Below are 27844 nucleotides of genomic sequence, written 5' to 3'. Positions count from 1 at the left end.
GTTGGTAAGGGCTTAAATGGTACAAGAATGCTGAGCAGACAGGGCTAATATAAACAAGGAGATTAGAATTTGAGAAAGACTTCCTGGAGGAAATGTAAATTCAGAAGGGCTTTGAAAATGGGGAAATCTGGAGGGGGTAAAGGAGGAGGAAATTCCAAACAGTGGGGAAGGCGTGGCCAAGGTATTGGCAGTGGGAGAGTCAAGAATGAGATAAAGTGAATAAATTGGTTTGAGAGAAAAAAAGAGACCAAGCTCCGGTACAGGGGGAGAACAGCTAATTGATGCGTTAAAACAAATGGATAGGGAATTTCTGCTTGATGCAAAGAGGAATAGATAAGGCATTCAGTTGCCTCTTCCCTTCTTACCTAACCTCTCTCCTTTCCAGCTGCAACCCAGACTAACACTATGCTCTTTTAATACCAACCTACTAAATGTACCTTGATTCAGTCTCTGTAGACATCAACCCCTTGCACACATCCTCAGCCCTTCCCCCTTTATGTCCAGTAGAACAACACTCTCCCCCATTTTCAAAGCCATACTAAAATCATATCCACACCCACCAAGTGGTCTTCCCAGACTAACCTCTAACCTCTTGTCTCCTCATGCTATTTTTCCTACTTTCTGGATCACCTCTGCACTTGGGTTTGAGACCCATAAACACTTTAATACTCTCTCAACCCCAAAAGCATTTCTGTTCATGTCTTGATACTCTGCTGCTTCTGCTATTTGTAGTTTATCTTATCTGTTAGTAGATCGTAAGCTCCTTGAAGGCAGATATTGCCTACCAATTCTAGTTCACTGTATTCTCCCATGCTATTAGTAGGCTGCATGGTGCTCAATAAGTGCTGTTGACTGATTGGAGGTTTTTGAGGGTGGGGAAACGTATTCAAAATACTGTTTAAGAAATATTATGCCGGAAGCAGACTGAAATATAGAATAGAAAGGGAAGAGACTAGAAGCAGAGAGATAAATGAGGAGGTTGATACAGTAGTCAAGTTAAGTATGATGGGCACCTGAACCAGACACGTGGTCATTTGAATTGAGAGGAAGTAATGGACCATTGAAATGTTTGGGAAGAAAACCTTTTTTTTTTCTTCTTTATAGTAGTTTTTAAGTGCCAGGCAATGTACTAAGCATTGGGTAGATAAAAGAGAATCTGGTTGGACTAAGTCCCTGTCCCACAGTCTAAATTGGATGGAGAAGGACTTACTTAAGCCCCATTTTACAAATGAGGTAACTGAGTCACAAAAAACTTAGGTGACTTACCCAAGTGGCTGCAGACAAGTGGCAGAACTGGGATTAGAACTCAGATCCTCTTGCTTCCAGGCCAGTGCTCTTTCCTCTAGGCCATTCTGCTTCCTCAGGACCAGAAAGAGGAGCTGACAGGACTTGATGATAAGCTAAGTGTTAGTGTTGAAAGGAGGCAAGGCTGTGACTCTTAGATGGGAAGGATAGTGGTGTTGTCAACTGGCAAAATGAAAGTTAGGTCAAGAAGATTTGAGAGGAAAAATGAGTTCAGTTTAGAACACAGAGCCTCAGTGTCCAGGTGCCAGTTGGATATCCAGGGGTATATGTCTTAGGGACTTGCGGAAATGTGAAATTACAGAAATGAAGAGTAGTCAGGATTCGTCGGATAGATTTCATTGTCATCTGCATGGAGGTGATAGTTGAACCCATGGGAGAAGGTGAGCTTTCCAAATGTGATTATAAATTGTGAAGATAAGGACACCCAGAAGAGAGCTTTGAGTGATCCTCACACAGTATGCAGAGAGACAACGCAAGAGACCTGGATGAATTGCCCAGAGAAATAAGAAATTAACTCAGAGTCCACTGTCAGTAAGATCAATCAATCAATCAATCGTATTTATTGAGTGCTTACTGTGTACAGAGCACTGTACTAAGCGCTTGGGAAGTACAACTTGGCAACATATAGAAACAGTCCCTACCCAACAGTGGGCTCACAGTCTAAAAGGGGAATCAAGTTTAGATACTGTTTTCAGGAGATTGGGTTGGTCCACATTTTCAGAAGTAGCTGGAAGATTGAGGAGATTTAGAAAAAGTAGAGTCCATTAGTTTGGCAAGAAGGAAGTTGTAGATGATATTGGAGAATGAAGTTTGTGTAGTGAAGAGGACAGAAACTGGATAATAGAGCTTCAAGTAGTGAATTGGAGGGTAGGAAGTAGAGGCTGTGAATATATGAGAGAAGTGTCTGGGGGTCATAGCTGGAGAGGGCAGGATCCAGAGAATGTTATTTTCAGGATAGGGGATATGGGGGCATTTTTGAAGCTGAAGAGGATCCCTCAGAGACTGAGCATTGGAGTTAGGGGAGAGAAGAAGAGTGGATTTAAGGGTTTTTAGAACATGAGAAGGGGTGGGGTTAGAGACGCAGGTGGAGAAGGTATATTTTAAAAGCAGATATGAGATCTCAGAAAAAATGACCAAAAAAGATGAGAGCAGATATAGGGATGGCAAGAATCTGGGGAGGTGTGAGGGAAACACTGGAGAACTCTGACCTGATGATTTTAATTTTGCTAACAAAGTGATAGCCCTCTTTGTATGTGTAATTTCTGTGGCTATGCATTTTCTTCTATACTGGCTTTTTACTATGTTTAATGGGGTGGATCAGATAATAGGATAAAATTTTCAACATTAAGCTGTGTGGTTGGCTATTGGAATAGAATTTGAAATATAGCTACTTCCTAAATAAAAAATAAATATCCTCTTGGTCAAAAGGGCTAAAATGGATGGGTAAATTATTATAAATAAAGCTTCTATTGATGATTTACTTCACTGTCATGACCTTCCTAGACAAATCAAGTAAAAAAAATTGTATCTTCCACCTTCAAACTTTTCTGAATATATGAGGAATTTATGGAAATGATTTTACCAATTAAATATTCAAGCAAAATCAATGCTTTAAAAACTCAGTGAAATAAATTATTGTCAATAAATTCACATGCCACTGGAAAAGAAAATATCAAGTGCACAAATACTAGGCATTCTAAATAGTCCTTTATTGACGGAAATAAGCTACTCTGAACTGGAAAATTTTATAGATGAGTAAATGGAAAATAATATTGCAGACTCTAGAAAAAAGAAGCTAAACTATGGACTCCAGTTATGCCTGATGCTAACAAATATGTCTAGTTTTCGCAAGAACTAGTGAATGGCAAAAGGCCACAAACCACCATTGCAAGAGAAAGAAATGCTTGAAATTCTTCCAAAGCCCTTAAAATGGTGATAGCAGCTTAAAGGCGGAACCTGAAAAGAGCAGGTGCAAAAAATGAAAAAAACCCAAAACCTAATGACACCAAAGCTTTCTTCACACTACTATGATTAAGAACATTTAACCATGGAAGTGGGGGTGAGGAGGAGAGTGAAAGGAAAATAAGATGGTAATTCACAAAGAAACTAAGTAAAAGCTATGCGCCTAAGCTGTAATCATGAACTGTGTTCCAGCTGTTCAGAAGGCAAACACAGAAACAAATTCTGCTGCCAATTCTGTAAATGTTGAAAAATTTCATAAGGAAGAATTTGATTATTTCACTCAGTAGGACCGTTCGTATGTTAGTTTGTCTGATGATGGATCTGACAATGAAAATAGTTTCTGTGAGATGTATATTTTTTTATTTCCTTACAGTAGCCATCACGTCTTTTGGAATTCATATTTATCTCAAGTTGCCTAGCAGTGCTATCTTTTCAATTGAAAATAAACTTTTCTGAAAGACCCCCATCACTCCTATGCAAAAAACCTTCTCAGGATTGGAAAAAGAAATACACAAATGTTTTAAACGATAGAGATATTTCAGGATGTTGCTAGAAAATACAAATATTACAGATTAGTCATAGCACTCATTTTGATGATCACAATAACTGTTTTGTTAAACCATGATTTTGCACTAAACTCTTTTGTCTGCCAAGTTCATTGATTTTTCTGGAATAGTTGTTGGCAGATAGGAGAGGTGTTTATAAGATTTCCATCTATTTGCCTGGATGGATGAGATATAGTTCTGTTGAGTTTTCCATTCTGAGGTAATTTGGAGGTCACTTTTCCCAGCAATTTGTTGCCAGCCCAGAGATCCTGATTAGTTGGCAAGTTTTGGGTTTTTTTTTTTTCAATTTATAGGCTTTTTGATATTTGTAATGCTTTCTACTTAAAATGACAGTGCCACAGGATGATGCTACTCAAAACATTTTAGAGGAGGAAAGCAAGACAGAGTGACACAGACAGAATTTAGTAGCTGAAAGGGAAATTCCTCCACTGCCCAAATTATGACTGATGCTTATATTATTAATTATTTGAAGGTATTGCTTAAATAAATGGAATAACTACAAGACCATTGGAAAAAGAGTTAATCATAAAATTGGTTTTCAAAGACAGAGTAAGCCTAAGAAGTAAGCCATCCCATAGTAGAGAAGCAAATGTCTCTCTACTAGGAGATGTGAATCTTCAATAGAACTAGCTTAATTGACTGTCTTTGCCATATCCTATAAACTATGTAAGTTTCCAAGGTAATTCTATTGATGGTGAAATTGTATCAGTGAGTAGATATGGCTCATAAAATGAATGCCAGACTGAGGGTCCTCATTCTGTGCTTGCCCTCTATGTTGCTATGCTATTGCACTATAAGACTTCCTCTCCATATCAGACAAACCACAGCTCACTCTGTCTTCAAAACCCTCCTAAAACCCTCCCATCTTCTGAATTTAATTCCCAAGCATCCTGAACTATATCAATACTTCAGTCAATTCTAATAATTATAAACCTATTTATACCCTCCATATATACATGGCTAAATCTATTTGTTCTGATTATTTTGACACCTGTCTACATGTTTTGTTTCGTTGTCTTTCTCCCTCTTCTAGACTATGAGCCCGTTGTTGGGTAGGGACCTTCTCTATATGTTGCTGTATTGTACTTACCAAGTGCTTAGTACAGTGCTCTGCACACAGTAAGTGTTCAATAAATACGATTGAAAAAATGAATATATATACTCAATTAATGTATTTTCATCACTCTGTAAAGATTTTTGTGTTTGTCTCATCCATTAAAGTATAAGCTCTGTATGGGCAAGAACATGTCACTTTTTTATTCTGTACTTCCCCTGTGTTTAGTCCAGTTTACTGTACCAAGTTGGTGTTCAATAAATGCTGCTAGTAGTACTTGTGCTTGCTACTGCTTCCATTTTCTCCTCCTAGTGTCATATTCTCTCCAAAGTCTCTGATCCAAGTCAGTTACCTCATTTTAATAGTGTGGCTTGCCAGGTCAATGTGTTTTCTATAGTTGTATCCCAAGTCTCCACTATTATGTCACAGTGAGATTTTGCTTCATCATATCTTCAAAATATTTCCTTTATTCCCCCTTTCTTTTATTACATTGTCTCCACTCACCATAGGATAGCTTGCCGTTGTCTTATTTCCTCACTTGTTCCACTCAAATGCCATCATCATCATCATCAAGAGAAGATGTGATGTATGACCATAGAAGCAGCATGGCCTAGTGGACAGAGCATGGGCCTGGGAATCAGAGGACCTGGATTTTAATCCCTGCTCTGCCACTTGTCTGCTATGACATGAGAAGCAGCTGGCTCAGTGGAAGGAGCCCGGGCTTTAGAGTCAGAGGTCATGGGTTCAAATCCCAGCTCCGCCAACTGTCAGCTGTGTGACTAGGGCAAGTCACTTCACTTCGCTGTGCCTCAGTTACCTCATCTGTAAAATGGGGATTAAGACTGTGAGCCCCCCGTGGGACAACCTCATCACCTTGTAACCTCTCCAGCACCTAGAACAGTGCTTTGCACATAGTAAGCACTTAATAAATGCCATTATTATTGTTATTATTAGGACACCTTGGGAAAGTTACTTCACTTCTCTGTGCCTCACTGGTGATTCAATACCTGTTCTCCCTCCTACTTGAACTGTGAGCCTCATGTGGGACCTGATTATCCCCAGTTCCTAGTATGTTGCTTGGCACATAGCACTTAACAAATAACCACAATTATTATTAATTCCATTAATCTGTATGCAAGACATCATTATTTGAGAGGCTATCTCCCTGCTTGATATTTGGGGATGCCGTCACCCCCTAAACATTTAGGCATTCACCCCCCGCACTTATCCTATAGGCCTTAGTTACCTTGTCTTGAAACTCTCTACCCAAAGATTGTAAGATCATTGACCACAAAGATCATGTCTACTAACTAGTGTGCTCTCCCAAGCACTTAATTTTGTTAATTGATTGTGTGATTGAAAAGTATTGTACCTGAATCAAGTTGGTGGAACTATGCTACAAATTGAATAGGGTGTCTGTGGTAGATCTTACGGTCATTAAAGAGATTGGATTCTACAGTTACCCTATATTTCTTCAGATTGGTGTGCTCCTCGATGCCACTTTGGCTCCACATTCTTTTTGAGATTTCCAAAGAGACTAGACTTGTTGACTTTGTTTTCTTCCTCCAGGCTATCCTTGCATCAGCTGAGTAATGTGCTATTCAGGTAACAGAATTCAGTGACTGCTTTCAACTTTATTTAGAATGTGTCAGGTGTGCTTTAGAATGCAACATGGGTAATGTTCAGACTTATTGTCAATCCTGCAAGTGGTCTAAACCATTATTGCTGATTATGAGAAGCGGTTCATAATTTTCTCCATCCCTCATTGTGTATTATCAACATATCGGAACTTCCCTATGAATGATTCAGATAATTCTGATGTTCTCTCCCTGAGGACTGGAAATGCATTTTGACACCGGATTTCAGATTCCTTGTTGCATTGACAAACATAGCTGAATAGAATCTATTGAACAGGAATGACCAATGCCTTACTCCATTAGTGCTGGAGAAAGAGTCTGACAAGACCCCTCCAATTCTGATGGGGTCAACCATAACTCATGGAGAAGTAATTTGGGGATTTTAATAAACTTCTAATGTCAGCCAAACTATTTCAGTGTTCTGATCGTGTTCTGATCAATGTTTTTGCCTATGAACCCCACAGGGGCACCTTGATGTTGCTCCCAACAGTTTTACTGTGTGACATGCAGTGAAGATCATGTCTACTGTGCCACGCTGCTGTATTGTGATTTCAGAAGTGTATGGTCTTCAGCCATCAGTCCAAGTGACCCTGACTCATTTCTGCCCATACTATGGACATGCAGGTAAGAAACCGATTCGCAATTCACCATTTTCCTGAAGTGTTTCCTAACGTATCAGTGATGCTGTTTTTTGTGATGACTAAACAATAGTTCTGCTATTGTCATTTCATCAACCACATTTTAATAAGGGAGCTGCTTTAGTAGTACTTTTATCAAACTGTAGAGCACATCCTTTTGAAAACAGTAATTTTGACTTCATGAACGGGGGGTTATATTTCAAGAACATTGGAAATAGAGTTTTTTAGTAGCAGCGCACACTTAAATAAGAACAATGAATGTTTTTAAGATGAGCTGTTAAACAAACTCCGACAATCCCCCAAATGACTTTGTGGTATTCAGAATAATTACGTGTTAGAGAAATACTGAGAAGGCTGAATCAGAAAGAGGTAATCATCAAAAACTAATTTAAAAGTAATGTGCTATCTTTCCCTTTTCCAACTTGGAATAAGAATACAAAAATACTGAACCCAAGGATATTTAATTTAGACTACCCAGGTCACACATGAATGTCTTTTCCTTCCTTTTTTCAAGCTGTTTGTTACTAATCTTTCAAGCCGACAATGTTTAATTTTTACAACCCTGTTTAGCTAAAGGTAAATGAGGCAAAAAAGAACTATTTGTTAAAAATTTCCACTATCAGAGTTTAGATCATTTTTCCTTTTTTCTCCAAATATTGAGAAACCCTGTCTGACCTCGTAATCTTGGATTTGTGCCAGAATTTAGCATAATGCTTGGCATGTAGTACATGCTTAACATAGACCATATTATTATTATTATTATTGAAAAATCCTATAATGATGCTTAGCACCACAAAGTGATTGCTTGTTTTTCCTTCAAGAGCAGCCAGCTCAACACACTTATGTAAATATCTGGACTGTAAGCTCACTGTGGGCAGGTAATGTGTCTGTCATATTGTTATATTGTACTCTCCCAAGTGCTTAGTACAGTGCTCTGCACATAGTTATCACTCAAAAATATGGTTAATATGTGCTTACTATGTGCCAAGCACTGTACTAAGTCCTGGGGTAGATACAAGCTAACCAGGCTGGACACAGTCTACATCCCACATGGGACGCAGAGTCTTAATGCCTATTTTACAGATGAGGTTAACTGAGGCTCAGAGAAGTTAAGTGATTTGCCCATGGTCACACAACAGATAGGTGGTGGAATCAGGATTTGAACCCAAGTCCTTCTGACTCCAGGCCCATGCTATGCTGCTTCTCTTAATTGGCAATCACTCTGGGATTATGCTGTTTAGTAGGGAGGATCTCCAGTAAATTTCAAGTCTCATGATCACTAGCAAAGCATTTAAACTTGGTTAGGACATTGAACTGCAATCGAGGAGCTAGATTGTGGAATAGACTGCAGCCTATAAAGCAGAAGGAGTTGAAGAATATCCTTTTGTCAACATTTATTTCTGTCCTTAAAAATAAGTCATAATATAATAGAGATTCTCACACATTTGTCCTCTAATGCTATGTCAAAAAGGGGGCCACAATATGATGACATGTGGCCCTGGAAGGGGTCTGCTCAAAAGCTGATAAAGGAGTTTTCCATTTCTGATACATTTCATGATTAAAAGGCTGGAGCAGGAATAGTGCTTAGTAATTTTCAAGTGACAGTTTCTTCCAAAGAAGGGAAACCATTTATTCAGAGAAAAGGTCATGGACAACTTTGAATGTTAGCAGTTTTTGAGATAGAGCAAGGGCTTTTAGGTTCCATTAAGATGAGTTTATTATTAAGACCATACAATGATTTTTTGGAAAATATTAGGTAAACACTCACATGGAACACACATAGAGACAAATAGTGTTTATAGATAGGAAATCTTATTTGATTTCTTTAAAAGTATAAATTTACTAAAACATTTATTTAAAGAGACTAATGGCCAGACCTTATTCGGATCTTATTTCCTAACCTTGGCTGGTTTACAGTTACCAAAAAATAAAGTCTTCGACCTTGATGCTAGAATGGAATTTTTTTTTGGTTAAGGAAAAATGCATTAAATCAAAAATATTAAAATACTATCTTTATTGACTTCACTTATGGAGCAAATGAAATTGCACTAAATTGGAGAAGCCATTGATGGTATTTATTGAATGCTTACTGTGTGCAGAGCGCTGTACTGTTTGGGAGAGTACAATACCACAAAGTTGGTAGACATAGGCCCTCCCCATAAGGACCTTGCAGTTTAAAAGGGGAGACAGACATTAAAATAAATTATGGATATTTACATAAGGCCTTTGGGGTTGAGGTGGGGTGAATTTCAAGGGCAAGAATCAACAAGGTCTCGCAGAAAGAGCGCGAGTCTGGGAGTCAGTAGACCTGGGTTTTAATCCTGGCTCTGCCACTTGTGTGATCATGGACAAATCACTTAACTTCCCTGTGCCTCACTTTCATCAACTGTAAAAGTAGGGTTATGGGGATATGTGCTTTCACTACCCCTTAAACTTGTGAGGTCCAGAGGTTGCAAGAACCGTGTCTAACCTGTTTATATTCTGTGTACCCTAGCTTTTGCTACAGTGCTTGGCACACAGTAAGTGCTTAAGAAATGCTAATATTATTATTAGTAGTATTAGTAATAATGATAATTACCATGAATGTTGCTGTGACATTACATCCAGAGCAAACCAAAAAGGCAAGTTCTCTCTGTGTATCTTTGGTGGTCTCCTACATTCTGTGTCTTATCAGTTATTACAAGAGCATAGAATGTGAAGGAGACGAATAGGCAAAAAATATTTTAACTCACAAGTATTTAGTTTCACATAGGAACTTGTTATATACTGGCAGCATTTTAATCCTACAAGGTCCTACCACCTTGATGGAGAAATTAATCAATCAGTGGTATGTATGGAGCACTTGCTGTGCCGAGCACTGTACTAAGCGCTTGGGAGAGTACAGTATAACAGAGTTGGCAGACATATTCCCTGCCCAGAGTGCTCTTACAGTCTAGAGGGAGACATAGACATATAAATAATTAAATTACCATGAATAATTAATATGGATAGGTGCTGTGGGCCTGAGGGAGGGGTGGTAAAGGGAGCAAATCAGAGTGATGCAGAAAAGAGTGGGAAAAGAGGAAATGAGGGCTTTGTGAGGGAAGGCCGCTTGGAGGACATATACCTTCAATAAAGGCTTTGAAGGCAGAGAGAGTAATTGTCCGATAGGAAGAGGGGTGGTATTTCAGGCCAGAAGCAGGATGTGGGTGGACAACAGGTCAGTGGTGAGATAGATGAGCTTGAGGTACAGTGAGTAGGTTGGCATTAGAAGAGCCAAGTATTTGGTCTGGGTTGTAGTAGGAGAGCAGCAAAGTAAGGTCGAAGGGGGCACACTGATTGATTGAGCAGATGGTAAGGAGTTTCTGTCTGTGGAGGTGGAAGGACCACCCCTGGGATTTCTTGAGAAGTAGAGAAACATGAACTGAATGTTTTTGTAGAAAAATGATCCAGGCAATGGAGTAAAGTATGGACCAGAGAGGGAAGAGACAGGAGGCAGGGAGGTCAGCAAGAAAGTTGATAGAGCAATCAAGGTGGTTTAGGTTAAGTGGATAGGATAAGTAACAGTTTGGAGAGGAAAGGGAGGATTTTAGCGATGTGAAGGATTTAGTGATAGATGAGAGAGATGAAAGAGTGAAAATGCGAGATGTGTCAAGGAGAACGCCAAGGTTATGGGCTTTTGAGATGGGATGGATGGTGGAGCCTTCTACAGTGATGGGAAAGTCAGAGGGAAGACATAGTTTGGGTGAGAAAATAAGGAGTTCTGTTTTGGGCATGTTAAGTTTCAGGTATTGGCAGGACATCAAGTAGAGATGTCTTGAAGGCAGGAGGTAATGCAAGACTGCAGAGACTGAGCCCTTTTTCCTCGCCTCCTCCCCATCCCCCCCTCCCTACCTTCTTCCCCTCCCCATGGCACCTGTATATATGTTTGTACAGATTTATTACTCTATTTTACTTGTACATATTTACTATTGTAAATGATGTGCTTTTAGCTTCAATTCTATTTGTTCTGACGACTTGACACCTGTCCACATGTTTTGTTTTGTTGTCTGTCTCCCCCTTCTAGACTGTGAGCCTGTTGTTGCATAGGGACCATCTCTGTTACCAACTTGTACTTCCCAAGCGCTTAGTACAGTGCTCTGCACACAGTAAGTGCTCAATAAATACCATTGAATGAATGAGAGAGATCAGGGCTGGAGATGTACATTTCAAAATCATCTGGAAAGAGGTGATAGTTAAAGCCATGGGAGCGAATCGGTTTTCCAAGGGAGTGGGTGTAGATGGGGAATAGAAGGGGATCCAGAACAGAACCTTGAAGGATTGCCACACTTAGAGGATGGGAGACAGTGGAGGAGTTTGCACGCAGTAATCACTCAATCAACACAGTTGATTGATTTAGCCCACAAAAGAGACTGAGAATAAGCAGCCAGAGAGAAAGGAGGAGAACCAGGAGAGGACAGTGTCAGTGAAGCCAAGGTTGGATAATGCTTCCACTCTAGAAGGAGATACAAACATTAAAATAAGTTAAAAATAAGGGAAATGGCAGAATATAAGGATATGCATATAGGTGCTGTGCGCCTGAGAATGGGGTGAATATCAAAATGCTAAAGGAATACAGAGCCAGACACACTGGCAACGCAGAAGGGTGGGTGAATAGGGGAAGTTAGGCCTTGGTCAGGAAAGGCCTCTTGGTGGAAATGGGGTTTTAGTAGGGCTCTGAAGATGTGGAGAGAGTAGTATGTTCAATCACGTTGTAATACTTCCGCCTTCATTTTTACCTTAGCCAATGTACTTCATTCCATTTTCAAAGGTACATTACTAACACAAGGCCAAATCATTCCTCCTGCATTGAAAAGTTACCAAAATTGCTTGGAATTGGTATTTACTTTCTAAATATCCAGTACCATCAACTTAGTTATATGTCCGTGTGTGTTAGAAGGTGATGTGGCCGCGCTAATAGAAAAAGCATGGGCCTGCGCATCAGAGAACCTTGGTTCTCTGCACTTGGCTTGCTGTGTGACTTTGGCCAAGTCATTTAACTTCCCTGAGCCCAGTTTTCCTTATCTGTAAAATGGGGATTAAATCCCACTCCCTCCAGTTTTGATTGTGAGCCTCACTTGGGACAAGGCCTGATGATTACCTGATTATCTACCCCACTGCTTAGTACATGTTTGACAGATAATGACTGCTTAATAAATGCCACAGTTGTAATACATCCATCCAATTGTATTTATTGAGTGCTTACTGTGTGCAGAACATTGTACTAAGCGCTTGGGAAGTACAAGTTGGCAACATATAGAGACGGTCCCTACCCAACAGCGGGCTAGTATTTACATCTGACTTGAATAATTAGCAGTGAATCTCAAGGCTTGTTTGTAGATTGGAAAAAAAGGAAAAAAAGTCATCCTAAGATACCAAAATTCTTGCTTCAATTTGCTGTTTACACCTCACTTGTATCATCATTTTTGGAATTACAAAGGTATCAATTTAGTGTTCATTAGTTCTCTAACATTTCAAGGACCCTGCATTAAAATCTTTCATTAAAAGTAAATGAAGGCTGCCAGCACATATCTTATAAATGGTACTGGCTGAGTCTAGAATTATTAAGCATCCCTTTAAACCCATGGTAGATGAGAGCACAATAGCCGTAAACATGTGTTAGCATAAAACATTTCAGGAGATATAATGATAGTTACGTAAACGAGGCTATTTAGTAACAGTTTGTTTTTGTTGTTGACTGAGAGCCAATTTTCCTGTACCTCCATAGAACCAAATCAACTGCTAAGGTTTCCTTTTAAGTCAGTTTGGATTCTGGCTCAAATTAACCCCCTGCAGTATGGGAAAATGTATAAAAATTATTTTTAGCTGACTCTTCTGGTCTGCATTTACCCTTAATTCAATTGAACTTGTAATAACTGATATTGAATGTGTTGAATTAAAACAGATTGCTAGTTTGCTGAAGCTGTAACTTTTAAACGTGGCAGGGACGGGGCCGGGGGGAATCAAGGAACACCAATTCAAGTAGTCAGGGCACAATTTTGGTGTCATCAGAGAACAAGCATTCCCAGTCTACAACCAAAAGTCTTTGGGACATTCACGTAATTATGAGTCAGTTATTGACTTGCTTATAGTACTGTAGTCTCTTAACTGGACCCTTATGATAATATTTGTTACAGCCCCTCATCTTTAGCTAACCATATAATACATATATTTTCACACTGCTAGTTTCCCTCTGCACATGTCCACCCAGCAGAGATGTGTTATAAGAAACATCGCTTGATTGTGGCAGATTGGTTTTCCAACAGCTTGTTGTTTGTGATCCCATCATGTCATTTGATAAGTATTACTAATATAAGGCCTTGATTGAATTGCTCTAAAAGTTAGATAGGTTGTCTGGTAAATTTGGGTATCATAGAAGCACAAGAAATTGGATATTACAATTACCATATTTATCTTAAGTTTTGTATCTTGATGGCACGCCTGTCATATTCTGCTTTTCAGTTTCCCAAAGGCATTCCCCGCCCTGGTCAATTTTGTACATTTTTTTTTTCTTTACGATCAGGCCCACGTGCAGTAAATTCAAGTTTATGCTGTTCATTTCCATGCTGGGGAAGGTAGTCTTTATTTGATGTGGAGTTTGTGATTCATAATCAGCTGGTGCATATGTGTGTGTGTGTGTGTGTGTGTGTGTGTGTGTGAGATAGAAGACAGTGAAAATGTTATTTTTGTGTATATTTTTTTTCCTGTGGAAACTTTGTGATCACGTGGAAAGAGCCCAGGCCTGGGGGGCAGGATCTGGGTTCTAATCCCTGCTCTGCCACTTTTCTCCTGTGTGACCTTGGGTAAATCACTTAACCTCTCTGTGCCTCATTTTCCTCAACTGTAAAATGGGAATTGAATATCTGTCCGCCCTCCTAACTTAGATTGAGACCCCATGTGTGACAGGAACTTTATCCTACTTGATTATTTTGTCTCTCCCCCAACACCTAGTACACAGCTCTGCATATAGTAAGCGCTTACAAAATGCTGTCATATAATTTTTTTCTCAGCATTCCAAAGAATTGGAATTCCATGGAATTGCCAGTGCAGCTATCCCTACATGTAGATCCTGATTGGTATCCACACCTGAGAGATGTGGTTTTCTCCCCTTACAAGCCTGGTGGAGTTTCAGTATGTTTTGAAGTACAGTAACAAACTGTGAACAAGTGGGAGGGAAGGAAAAAAAAAATTTCCTCCTGCAGCTCGTCTCCTTTCATACTACCCCGTGAATCCCTCCTAAAAACCCTCAGTTTCTTCCCTGTCGGGAGAAGGGTGGGGGCAGGCAAGAAGAGGAGTTCAGTTAGGATACAGACTTCTGCAACAGGAAAATTGAGGACCAGTGGAGGCTCCTGAGGGACTGGAGCCTTGCCCTGGTGCCCTTCAGTGGGAGGTTCTAGGAGACCTTTACAGTAAGTGTGCCTCCTGTTTTTGTTTGCAAATTCCCACAAATTATCTTGGAGGACCCTGGCTCACCCTGCTTCCTCCCCCATTACTGCCCTCTCTCCTCTAGCAATGATGAATCTCTGGGTTTTAATATACTTGAGAACAAGAATAAAGCAGTCAATGTGTGGGGAATTTGCCAGACAGGCGGATCTCTGTCCATAAAGCTGAATTGGCTTCAGGGTACCAGTCACAGTACTCTGAGAAGTCAGGAAGTCTTTAGATTCTCCTCTTCTATTCAGGGTGTGCATTGACTAGAATGAATCCGAATGGTGCTACTGCTTCTTCAGCTTCTAAGTGGCCATTCTTCTACAGTCATGGACTGGAGCGCACTTTCAGCAGTAGTAGCCTCCCTCAAGATCATGACTTCTTAGGAAAAAATGCCTAACCCTTTCAAAATAATGTTTAAAGATGTCCGGAAAGATTAAGCAGGATTTGCTTTACCTAGCCGATGATTTCACGGGCTTTGATTTGGTGTATATTTCCACGAATCAGTTAGAAGGTAAATTTGTAGGTTGAGTGATATGAATCAGATATTCTGTCTTTATTTTCTTTCCCTACATAATTCCTAATTCATAAAGCCCTAATACCCTAATACCTCTCTAGTGTTTAGGCTCATCATATCATATCATATTCTTAGAGCTATGTTTTATATTAATAATTTTGCCTTGTTAACTGGTACAAAAATTAACATTAGTGGAAACACTAAATGGAAAATTTGTCACAGTGTTATTCATTTTTATACCTTCTGTAAAATGAATCTTTATACTCTATCGTGTTGGAAAAATGAACACTCAAACTGGGGTCATTTGATTTATTTGAATCCTAAAGCTTCTGAAAACAGTAAACAGAAGAAGAAAATAAATGAAATCAAAACCAAATTAGAGCTTTAATAGTGTAACTTTATGTCACAGTATTTGCTTTTTCAAAATGCTGCCCAGGATTAGGCTAGGCTTAATCAACATGCATTTGTTTAAAAATAAAAATCTTTCCTAAGATGAAAATTGGGCATTTTGTGAATATTTTGTTGCATTGTGGCAATCCTATAATGGAGTGTTCTAGTACTATCAGAGGTACAGTAAAAGGCAATGGGGTTTATCCAGAGGCCAACAGGTAAAATCTATAAAGACAGGCTAAAAAGATTAAATGCACACTTGGGCCTAACATAATTAAGAAAGATTTCACTGAAATCCACAAAACCTTACATGATAGAACTAATGTCAAGCAGGCTATTTTCCACTTAAAGAAGATAACAAGATGAGGGTTCAGAAGTGGAACTGAGGGGGGAAAGGAGGAAATTCAAGGCAGATGTCAGGAAGCACTTTTTCATACAAAGAATCACAAATGTTCAGGAATGAAGAGTCTACCCAGGAAAATGTTGTTTGAGGCTAAAGCATTAACTGGATTTTTTCAAGAACATCCAATAACTTTTCAAGATATGAACTTGAAAACAGAATCAAATTGTGACTACAAGCTTCATTATGCTCCATTATGTGATTAACTTCAATTAAATAAGTAACCCCCCAGATATTCAGAAACTTTGAAACTCAGGAAAGACCAAATGCAGTAACCAGTTGAATGAATGATCAGAAGTGATTTCTGTTAAGTGACTCAACCCTGACACCTACTCTGAAAAGGGCTATCATTTGTATTCTGCCCTTGACGTAAGCTTGAAGAAGCAATCCTCAATATCTATTTATACTTACACACTTATACTTATTCAGTTTTACCAATAGGAGGCCATTTTCCCAAGTGATCTCCTACAGAGCTCTTTACCTACAGATAAAATTTTGGAACCAATTGAAATTACCATCAAAATGAAATGTTTGATTTGTAATCACTTTTTTTGTTTGTTTGGGATTACCTTACGGTATGGGTAGTGTAGGGGAGCTTAAATTCAAATCCTAAATCCAGCAGGTGGAATTGGATTTCCAGACTGTGAGCCCGTTGTTAGGTAGGGATTGTCTCTATCTGTTGCTGAATTGTACTTTCCGAGCACTTAGTACCGTGCTCTGCACACAGTAAGGGCTCAATAAATATGATTGAATGAATGAATGAATGAATCTGTCATGGTGAATCCTTTCTCCTCAAACTAACAACAAAGTTTTGTGCATTAATGCAGAGCGTTATAAAGCTCTTGAACTGTTTTCATTAGTTTGGATGGAAGTAGGTGACCGAAGAAATGTCAAGAAGAATTCAGATAACTTGTTAAGGCAGTGGTTTTGAAGAAACATTATTTAGGAGGCATGCTCTGAAAATATCTTTACCTTCCATATCAGTCACTCCCTCTGATCCTGCTTATGAGTGTCTCAGTAATTATTTATCCATTGTATGTGTTTTCAGATGTGGTTCAGATCATTGCAGGCCATGATGAACCCAGGTGATATATTAAATCAAATGAGATCATATGCTTTCAGTACCATCAGTGGCAAAAAAGAAATACAAGCCTTGTTTAATGTGGTTTCAGGCAGACTAGGTTGTTTCTTGTTTGTAGGCACTGAACACCAAACTGGTTTTGCAGTTGTGGCTTTGTGACTTTAGAAGCCCAAACTGGCCTGTCTGCTGTAACATGAAACTCCTCTCAGTTTGAGACATAGACAACTCAGAGATAGGGTTGTAATCTGCCTAGTCAGTGATTTATTAACTTCTACAAGCCACATTTGTCTGAGTCAGAACTTACAGACTGTCTCTGGTCTATTTAGAGAGTCAAATGTTTTTATTGATTTTTTTTTAGACACACAAATGGTAGCAAAATCTGACCCTGGAGAGATCCAGGAAGACACCCACTTGAAGGCGACAGGTTTTGTCAAGAAGTTTAAAAAGTAGATTATAATGAGACACAGCAAATAGCAGGCCAGGTGTGCCTGAAGGAAGTGTGTGGGACTGAGGTCAGTATGTAGGAAAGGAGCCATAGAGAGAAAAAGCTTGGAAAGGAAGAGAAAGCAAGCTTCCAGAGGGCATTTCCTATTTTATTTTTCTTCCTGTTTCCTGTGTTTTCCCAGTGGATAATCAATATGGTTCTTATTCCAAGGGCTGCCATCATCTATAATCAAATGGGAGGATTAATGCCCTGAACTAAGACAAATAAACATTCCTCCTTTAGAGAGAGAAAGGGAAATAATTATTTCAATTATGACAATACTGTTTCAAAACCAAATACTTAACTCAGTAGAGAGTTGGGGCATTAGAAGCATAGACAATTATTCCTTTCTAAATTATCACTGGTAAATCCTTGTCATTAGAAAAAAAAATGAGAAGATTATGCCTAGGTCATCTGTAATTAATTACAGTTCTGCTGGCAACATGTTCATCATGTCGTACAGAAATAAATACCCAAAGAGTTCAGAAGCCTTTCTGGCCAACTTCATTCAGGCTAAAATGCCTGTTTTTTCTTGGCTACTTCTTACAACGACTAGATTGTAAACTCCCACTAAGTTGTAAGCTCCTGAGGGCAGGAATAATGTCTAGTAACTGTATTGTACTCTCCCAAGCAGTACCATATTTACAGTAACCTTTCAATAAATACTATTGATTGATTCATTTCTTCAGTAGGTCAGGTGATCCTCTGACATCATCATCGTCTTTTATTGGCTGATTGTCCAAATGACAGAATGCTATTTCCCAAATCTGATGAGGAGGACTCTTTAGGAAAAAAAAACAAAAATGAGTGTCCTTTCTCTCCCATCCATGTCTGCTGCACCACATCCATTTCTCTGCTACTCATCTGCTGTGTGACCCTGGGCAAGTCAATTAATTTATTCGTGCCTCAGCATCCTCATCTGCAATGATTCTATCAATCAATGGTATTAATTGAGTGCTTACTATGTGCAGAGCATTGAGAGAAGCACTTGGCAGAGTTCAGTACAACAGAGGTGGTAGAAACATTCCCTGCCCACAGTTTTCTTACCGTCTAGAGGAGGAGACAGACATTAATATAATAAATTATAGTTATGTATCTAAGTGCTGTGGGGCTAAGGGTGGAATGAATATCAAGTGCTTAGAGAGCACTGATCCATGTGGATTAACGACATAGAAGGGAAAGGGAGTTGAGGTAAGGAGGGATTAATCAGGGAAAGTCTCTTCATCATCAATCGTATTTATTGAGCGCTTACTATGTGCAGAGCACTGTACTAAGCGCTTGGGAAGTACAAATTGGCAACATTTTGGAGCAGATGTGACCTTAGTAAGGTTTTGAATGTAGGGAGAGTGGTTTTGGCATATATGGAGGGGATTCAATATCTGTTCTCCTTCCTAGCTTAGTCTATGAGCCCCGTAGTGGACAGGAACTGTGTCCAACCTGATTATTTTATATCCACCCCAGAACTTAGAACAATGCTTGACACAAGGTAGTTGACATTTTAGGGTTTGAGGAGGAGGAGAAACTGGGGTGATAAGATCTTAAATACCATCCTCTCCACCCCACTTGCCCCCTCCTGCCAACTCAGTAGGTTGAAAAAGCCCTCGCAAACTCAGCGTGGCTCAATGGAAAGAGCCCGGGCTTGGGAGTCAGAGATCATGGGTTCTAATCCCGGCTCTGCCACTTGCCAGATGTGTGACTTTGGGCATGGCACTTCACTTCTCTGGGCCTCAGTTACCTCATCTGTAAAATGGGGATTAAGACTGTGAGCCCCACGTGCAACAACCTGATCACCTTGTATCCCCCCAACACTTAGAACAGTGTTTGCACATAGTAAGTGCTTAACAAATTATTATTATTAAAGCAAGTGACTAACAAATACTGATTTTTATCATTGTTATTATTATCATTACTATTACCTCAGAAGTGACTCTCTAACCAACTTCCCAAGCTTTCACCAAAGATCTTATCACCTAGGCCAGAGCACTTCATGTCCTCTTGACTGTAAGCTTGTTGTGGGTAGGGAACATATCTACCAGCTCCATTATATTGAGCTCTCCCGTGTGCTCTGCATCCAGAGAGTTGTATTGTACTTTCTCCAGCACATAGTACAGTGCTCTGCACACAGTAAACACTCAATAAATTTGACTGACTAAATATGATTGATGTACATTAAATTTTAACAAATTATAATCAACCAATCAACTGATCAGTGATATTTATTGAGCACTTATTATGTGCAGAACACTACAATACAAGTATTTGAGAGTACAATACAACAGAATTAGCAGAAGCATTCCCTGTCTGTAATGAGCTAACAGTCTAAAGATATTGAAATCTAGATAATGATATTTCCCTTCAAAGCTTCACTAATGGGTGGTTTGCTTCGAAGTAAATCAACTGCAAAACCTTTGGAAGCTTACTTTACCTCCAAGTGCCTTAGTGTGTCCATCTGTAAAGCCGACCACCTCCTTCACAACCATCATATAATTTAACACTTAAATGCTTTGTGGTTTGTGAACTGATTGAATCAGTGCAGTACCCAACAAAACTGGTATTTTTTAATCATTATGCACGAGTTAAAACAGAAGTGGCTATAGAAAAAAAATTGAAACACAGAGGAAGTTGTCAGGAATACTAATTCTGGTGTTTATCAAGCACCTATTAAGAGCCAAGCACTGTACTAAACAGTAGATACATTGATACAGTGTGAGTAGATCAAAGTCCCTGTACTCCATAAGGCTCACAATTAAAGGGGAAGGTAAAACAGGCAGTGTAATCCCCATTTTACAGATGAGGAAACTGAGGCAGTTGCCCAAGTCACCCAGAGGACAGGTTGAGGACCCAAGTCTTCTAACTCCCTGGCCTGTGCTCTTCCCATTAGACTGTGCAACCCTCAACTCTTTATCGATAGTTGGTCATGCTCCCCTGCATAATAATAATAATAATAATGATGGCATTTATTAAGCGCTTACTATGTGCAAAGCACTGTTCTAAGCGCTGGGGAGGTTACAAGGTGATCAGGTTGTCCCATGTGGGGCTCACAGTCTTCATCCCCATTTTACAGATGAGGTGACTGAGGCCCAGAGAAGTTAAGTGACTTGCCCGAAGTCACACAGCTGGCAAGTGGTGGAGCCGGGATTTGAACCCATAACCTCTGGCTCCGAAGCCCGGGATCTTTCCACTGAGCCACGCTGCTTCTCTGCATGTGTAGATAGGATCATCTATGAGGTAGGATGGATGCATGAACAAAAATGAGCATATACATGACTTTTTTCTTTTCCCTGAGGGAGCATATCTGTAAACGAGAGAGAAGAAAAACTACTAGTAGAGCCTCAAAATCTGTCAACTCCTGATCAGAACCCTCTCTCTCCAATCTGTTGTCAGAACAACCTTCCTCAGTATCTCAGACTTTGACTCAAAAGTCAACCATTTCGAACTTACTTTAAATTTCAGTCATCCCCCCGCTATAATATTCTTTTTTGGCTTATTTGTGAAAGTGCTTAGAACAGTGCTTTGTGCATAGTAAGCGCTTAGCAAATACCATCATTATTGTTATAGCGCTATAAAACTCAGTACCGCTGTGACTTACAGCTTTTTGATAAAGCTACAAAACTCACTGTGATTACTTGTACTTCCCAAGCACTTAGTACAGTGCTCTGCACACGGTAAGCGCTCAATAAATGCAATTGAATGAATGAATGATCTCATTTCCTCTTTCTCAACCTTAGAAATATTTTGATTGACTTCTTATAGAACTCATTTAATTTAACATTAGATAGATAATTAGAAGCAGTGTGGCTCAGTGGAAAGAGCCCGGGGTTTGGAGTTAGAGGTAATGGGCTCAAATCCCAGCTCCTCCACTTGTCAGCTGTGGGACTTTGGGTAAGTCATTTACTTCTCTGTGCCTCAGTTCCCTCATCTGTAAAATGGGGATGAAGCCTGTGAGCCCCCCCAGGGGACGCCCTGATCACCTTGTAACCTCCCCAGTGCTTAGAACAGTGCTTTGCACATAGTAAGCACTTAATAAATGCCATTATTATTATTATGGCAGATGTATTTATTATTATCATGGATAATTGCATATCCCAAATGCCTTAGCACAAGGTGCCTCTGCAGAACTAGATGTGAAATATAACTTTGAAAATTAAATACTCTCATAAGGATGTAGCAGCGTGGCTCAGTGGAAAGAGCCCAGGCTTTGGAGCCAGAGGTCATGGGTTCAAATCCCGGCTCTGCCAATTGTCAGCTGTGTGACTTTGGGCAAGTCACTTAACTTCTCTGGGCCTCAGTTACCTCATCTGGAAAAAGGAGATTAAGACTGTGAGCCCCCCTGTAGGACAACCTGATGGCCTTGTAACCTCCCCAGGGCTTAGAACAGTGCTTTGCACATAGTAAGCACTTAATAAAATGCCATTGTTATTATTATTATAAACAAATCTAATTCAAATGATTCCATCCCGTATTTACATTGCCATTTGACCATGTAACTATGCATTGTGTTTTTATGACTATTCTCTCATTATATTTATATTGTATTTGGTATTTTGGGGATCCAATGACTGTATTAATGCACCCTACATTATTTCCTAGGGAAGACTACACTACTTTTAGTGCTGTTTCACAGTACAGTTTTTTTTCATGAAATCAATTGAAAAATGTTAATAAGGGTGGAGCAATATGTAGAAAATCTACATTGAGAGCCTAGTTTTTATAGATGCTTATTTTTTAATGAAGTCCAAGAAATGGAACATAAAATTGATGTGACGATATTGTTTTTATAATTCAGAAATCCATTATTAGAGCCAGGACATCCATTAGAAATATGGAATTCAGAGCTCTGAAATACAAGAGCTCCCTCTCCCAGGTTTTTGGGGAAAGCAGTCTTTTCTCTGTGTATGAAATGAGTGCTGCTAGGCTTACTTCAGCCTGTCTTTCATGAAAAAAAAAACATTTTTTTTTTAATTGTACCTCTCTCCAGAATGTATGTTGGTTTCCTGTTTACCATTTAAATGGAAATATCAGTAGTTCAGCAAAGAAGAGAAAACTAGGGCCTTAGTCTGGATGACTTTTTTGGTGGAGTTTCCTGCCCTGGGAGCACAGTCATACAGGGAAAGAAATGCTTTCATACACCCTAATCTTCAAGCCTCAGTTATGCCCTTGGGACTTCAGGGCTATTCATGAAAATGAGTAACAGTGCCCATTAAATATCCTCCTCACTGCTTCCATATGGAAATGCTTTTCTTAAAATGGTTCCTCAGGGATTTAAAAAAAAAAAGGAGAGGAAATTATTTGTAAAATATGGTGGGATTTTTATTGGGACGTGCAATATACCATATTCTCATGTGGCAATTAAGAATGGACCTTGAAGAGTTGAGACTTAAAGTTTATTTTTTGACTGACATTGTCATCTTAGCTTTTCAACTCAGCAAACACTTACAGAGGTAGGAGTCTATGATGAACCGGCCAAATGGATGCCACTAAGAATGCTGCTTTTGGAATAGCTGGATAGGTGAGGCCAAAGGTGTTCTTAGGAAATCATCTTTGGAAACCATTAACACTTCATTATAAAGATCACTGTTACGTGGAGCTGGCTTCATTTTATCTTTCTTGCTGATGTGCTTCATGCCTCTGGGTATGCATCTATCAGTGGCACAAAAAATTGTAAATCAAAATTCTAGTTTCAAAAAGGAATTGACTTTCTCACACCCAGCATGTTTGCATTTGATTAGTATGTAAAAATATGAAGTGTTACAACAAAAGTAGTTTTTCCTATATTGCTTTAGATCATGTATGTTTTTTGTAGTGTAATAAGAGCTGCACATATCCTGTAATGTACTGCCCTAATTCTTTAGACTTGCTGAATATTTTTCTGCAGCTTCCAAAGAGCATTTCTGACTATTCTTCAATCGTGCACCCCTTTGATCAGTGTGAATTAACATGTAAGCTTGGTTTTATGTTGTTGTTGTTTCTTTTATGTCCCTTGGGCAGACTGTTGAAAGAATATGCAATTTGTGAGATAAGGTAAAGGTGGAAGGGTCGCACAGCCCTCTAATTTAAGTGCAAATCAGTTTGAAAATGGTTAAATGAGAATACACTATAATTAGTCCAACTATTGTTGTCCTCTTATTTCAAATGGGAAAGAATGATTTGAAGCCCAACTGGGTGAATAATCGGAACCACAGGATATAGGCTCTGGATTTCCAAACCCATCAGGGGTAAAATCCTTCAGGGGTCTCTCACCAATATCACTTTTCTCCTACACCATGCATTTATCCTACAATTGCCTGTGTATGGTTGCACCTGCATGGTATACTCACATTCATTGGTGGAACAACTGCCAAAAAGTGACTTGCAGTTACCACAATTCTGTTAAAATTAGCTAGGCTCTTTCTGTCTGTGAAACATCTGCTTTGAGTGATACTGTAGCAGCTGTGATGATCTAATAGTAAACTAAGCACTTCAGAATTCAATTGTACAAAAGGGGCTTTGAGGAAAATGATAAATGACCTAAATTAGACCACAGTTTTTAAGTACCTAATTTTAACCTTGCCCCATAATGAATGCATTTTCCTAAAGCTCCTTTGCACCTGTCACTATTGGAAAGCAACTGAAATCTGCCTGTCTGTTGTTTAGTTAAAGTTACATTCTCAACAGATTGTCAAATACCACCTGAAATACTGGTGTGACAAATTAGCACTTTGTGGCTTTTAAATGCTTCCATCCTCTTCCTCCATCCCCAACTTTTCCTACCTAGGAGAAGCAGATCCTTTTACTCCATTACCTGAAAGTAAAATTGACTGCAGCTGTAAGTTTTAAAATCTAATAAGCTAATTGTGTGATTCATTTGCAATCAGGGAATTCTTCTTAACTTGAAAACTTTTTAAAAGAGTAAAAACTGTTCCATATCAGGCTATAGACTTCTCTGCCACACTTTTAGTTTTAGAAAATGGGGAACAATCAAAAAATAGCAGATTTTTTTCAGGGCCTTTAGTTTTATACTGTGACCATTCCATTTTTGCATTTTTAATGTAAATACAAGGCACCTGCTTAGACTTTGGATGTATATCTATACCCATAAGTAAAGAAATGGGTAGTTTGATAGCTGACCTCTGTTTTTTACCTGCTTATGGGTCACATGAGTGTGGCTAGTGGCAAGTCTCTCTTCTGCCATTAGTATACTTCTTTGCCAGCAAAAAGTCTTAGCAAAGAGTGACATGTGAGGAAGCACTATAAGTAGTGACATTCTACCATTCCCAATCCTACCTTTCCCTCCAGATTCATTTCCCAGAACGGCCAATCAGGAAATTGAAAGCCTAATCAAGTGTCAAGGGAGCTGACAATATAGTCCTGTCTGGACAATATGATGATGGACGTGCTCATGAAAGAGCTTCTGACCCTTGACTCCTGCTAGCTACCAGAAAAATCAGGTTTCCAGTAGTGGTCTGAATGGGATCAGTACATCCAGTGATGATCAGCATTGCTGCATTCATTTCATGCATCCCTAAGAAATTGACTGTCTTGAGCTTTTCTCTCAACATACTTCATGGCAAAAATAATGGCACTATTGCAAGCCTTTAAGGAAACCCTTATGTGTTACCAACTATGTTATATTACACTCTCCCAAGTACTAAGTACAGTGCTCTGCACACTGTAAGTGCTCAATCAATATGACTGATTGATTAGTACAGTCTTTAGGCCTACACCAAAAAGTGGCATTTCCAACCTAAACTTTTTAATAGTAATTTCTATTTTCACCATAATTCTATATATGGTATATGGGGGAAATTTGAAGGACCAGAATTTATCTAAACCCCACCAGGAGCTGTGATGCTCCTGGTATCAGCGTGGCTCAGTGGAAAGAGCCTGGGCTTTGGAGTCAGAGGTCATGGGTTCAAATCCTGGCTCCACCACTCGTCAGCTGTGTGACTTTGGGCAAGTCACTTAACTTCTCTGGGCCTCAGTTACCTCATCTGTAAAATGGGGATTAACACTGTGAGCCCCACGGGGGACAACCTGTTCACCTTGTAAATTCCCCAGCGCTTAGAACAGTGTTCTGCACGTAGTAAGCGCTTAATAAATGCCATTATTATTATTATCCCAGTAGTGACCTGGTGAGCGGAAAGCACTTCAGGCTTTTTCACTACCTTTTCCAGGCTCAGAATCCACAGTTATGCTGTGTGGCATTAGGATAGCCCCCAGAGTACAGGCTGGACAACAATAAGGGCAGAAGAGAGAGAGGGAGGCTGCAGCACCCGAAGAAATCAGCCACTGGTATTGTAGACTCCCGACCCAACACAAGAAATTCTCACTATAGTCTTGCTGCCTTGTCTCAGCTCAACCTTACCTGCCCCTTTGATCAGTTAACCTTAATCAATTAATCAATTACCCTTTCACTGAAAGGACTAGCGCTGTAAATTCCATTAAACAGAAGTAATTGGCATTTTATTTTTGTATTTTTTTAACCTATTGAACTATTCACATGAATGAAATGTAAATCTTTTCAGGTAGCATATAACCTTTTCAGGCTGTTACACACACACACACACACACACACACACACACACACACACCATTTAAGCACTGAAGCTATACTTTAGCTTTTTATCATCATCTCATATGAACTGTAGTAGAGTATGATATTACTCTTTCTTTGTCTTTTAGGTGTATCTTGAAATGTACTGATTGGCTGAAGAAAATGATATGAAAGCTGTTTAATAATCAAATTCCCAATGGGATATAATATCAAGCAATAATTGTATTTTCATTCATTCACTCAATCGTATTTATTGAGCGCTTACTGTGTGCAGAGCACTGTACTAAGCACGTGGGAAGTATAAGTTGGCAACATATAGAGATGGTCCCTACCCAACAGTGGGCTTACAGTCTAGAAGGGGGAGACAGACAACAAAACAAAACATATTAACAAAATAAAATAAATAGAATAGTAAATATGTACAAGTAAAATAAATAGAGTAAGAAATCTGTACAAACATATATACAGGTGCTGTGGGGAGGGGAAGGAGGTAGGGCAGGGGGATCAGGAGGGGGAGGAGGGGGAGAGGAAGGAGGGGGCTCAGTCTGGGAAGGCCTCCTGGTAGAGGTGAGCTCTCAGTAGGGCTTTGAAGGGAGGAATAGAGCTGTGTGACTTTGGGCAAGTCACTTCACTTCTCTGTGCCTCAGTTACCTCATCTGTCAAATGGGGATTAAGATTTTGAGCCCACTGTGGGACCACCTGAATACCTTGTAACCTCCCCAGCACTTAGAACAGTGCACATAATAAGCGCTTAACAAATGCCACCATTATTATTATATATATATTATATATATATTTATTTATAATTGAAGTTCAACTGGATCAGGGTTGGATTACACAAAAGTTTCAAATGATCTAAGTAGGATCTAATGAAACAGATAGGATTTCTAATTGAATTCTACTATAATCTTTAGAAGCACTTGATTTGCAATATTGAAAGGATCTTTTTAATCTATCTTCAAGCAGGGATGCATTTCAGCGATCTTAGAGAGAATGTTTTAAAACTTTTCCTCAAAAATCTCCAGATGAGATTCTCTGACCTATCTTGGAAATATGCATGTTTCTCAATTAGAGGAAGTGTTCCCCAATGTCTATCAGAAATCTCACCCATAGAGCAATGGCAAATAGATTGCACTATTTTGAATCTTCTGTAAATATAATGAAGCTGATGCTGGCAGTGAGGTTGGATCCATGGTTAGACAGAGAACAAAACCAAACATACTAACAAAATAAAATAGAATAGATATGTACAAGTAAAATAAATAAATAGAGTAATAAATATGTACAAACATATATACAGGTGCTGTGGGGAAGGGAAGGAGGTAAGATGGGGGGGATGGAGAGGGGGACAAGGGGGAGAGGAAGGAAGGGGACTACTGCAGTATTGTGAAAAATATAGTCATGTTCTAATATATTGGAGGAATTGTCTTCCAAAGATTAATAAGTGTTTTCTCTTGGAATGCCCAAGTATACTCGCTCTGACAGTGTGCTCATTGCGACTGTATTCTGTAAGCACCGTTTAATTGCTCAGGCAAAGTCTTGGGGAGTTGTCACAAGGCCTAGTCTTGTAGTTACCCTGAAGCTGGGACCCATGAGCATGAGGCCACCATGAGCCCCTCCCATTCTCTGAGCACCTTTACTCTTCTAATCAACATTGTAAGACTGCAAACCTTGCTCCCTTTCCTTCCCAACTGTTTGAATTCTGTGGCCTTTAGGAATCAAGCAACCTGACCTGAGGTGATAAGAAACATAAAGACCAATCAATCAATCAATCAATCAATCAGTGGTATTTCCTGAACACTTACTATGTTCAGAGAACTGCACTTAGCAC

The sequence above is a fragment of the Tachyglossus aculeatus genome, chromosome 24, assembly GCF_015852505.1.
Source record: "Tachyglossus aculeatus isolate mTacAcu1 chromosome 24, mTacAcu1.pri, whole genome shotgun sequence".
Lineage (NCBI taxonomy): Eukaryota > Metazoa > Chordata > Mammalia > Monotremata > Tachyglossidae > Tachyglossus > Tachyglossus aculeatus.
The sequence above is the reverse complement of the archived record's forward strand: the minus strand, read 5'-3'. Positions refer to the sequence as shown.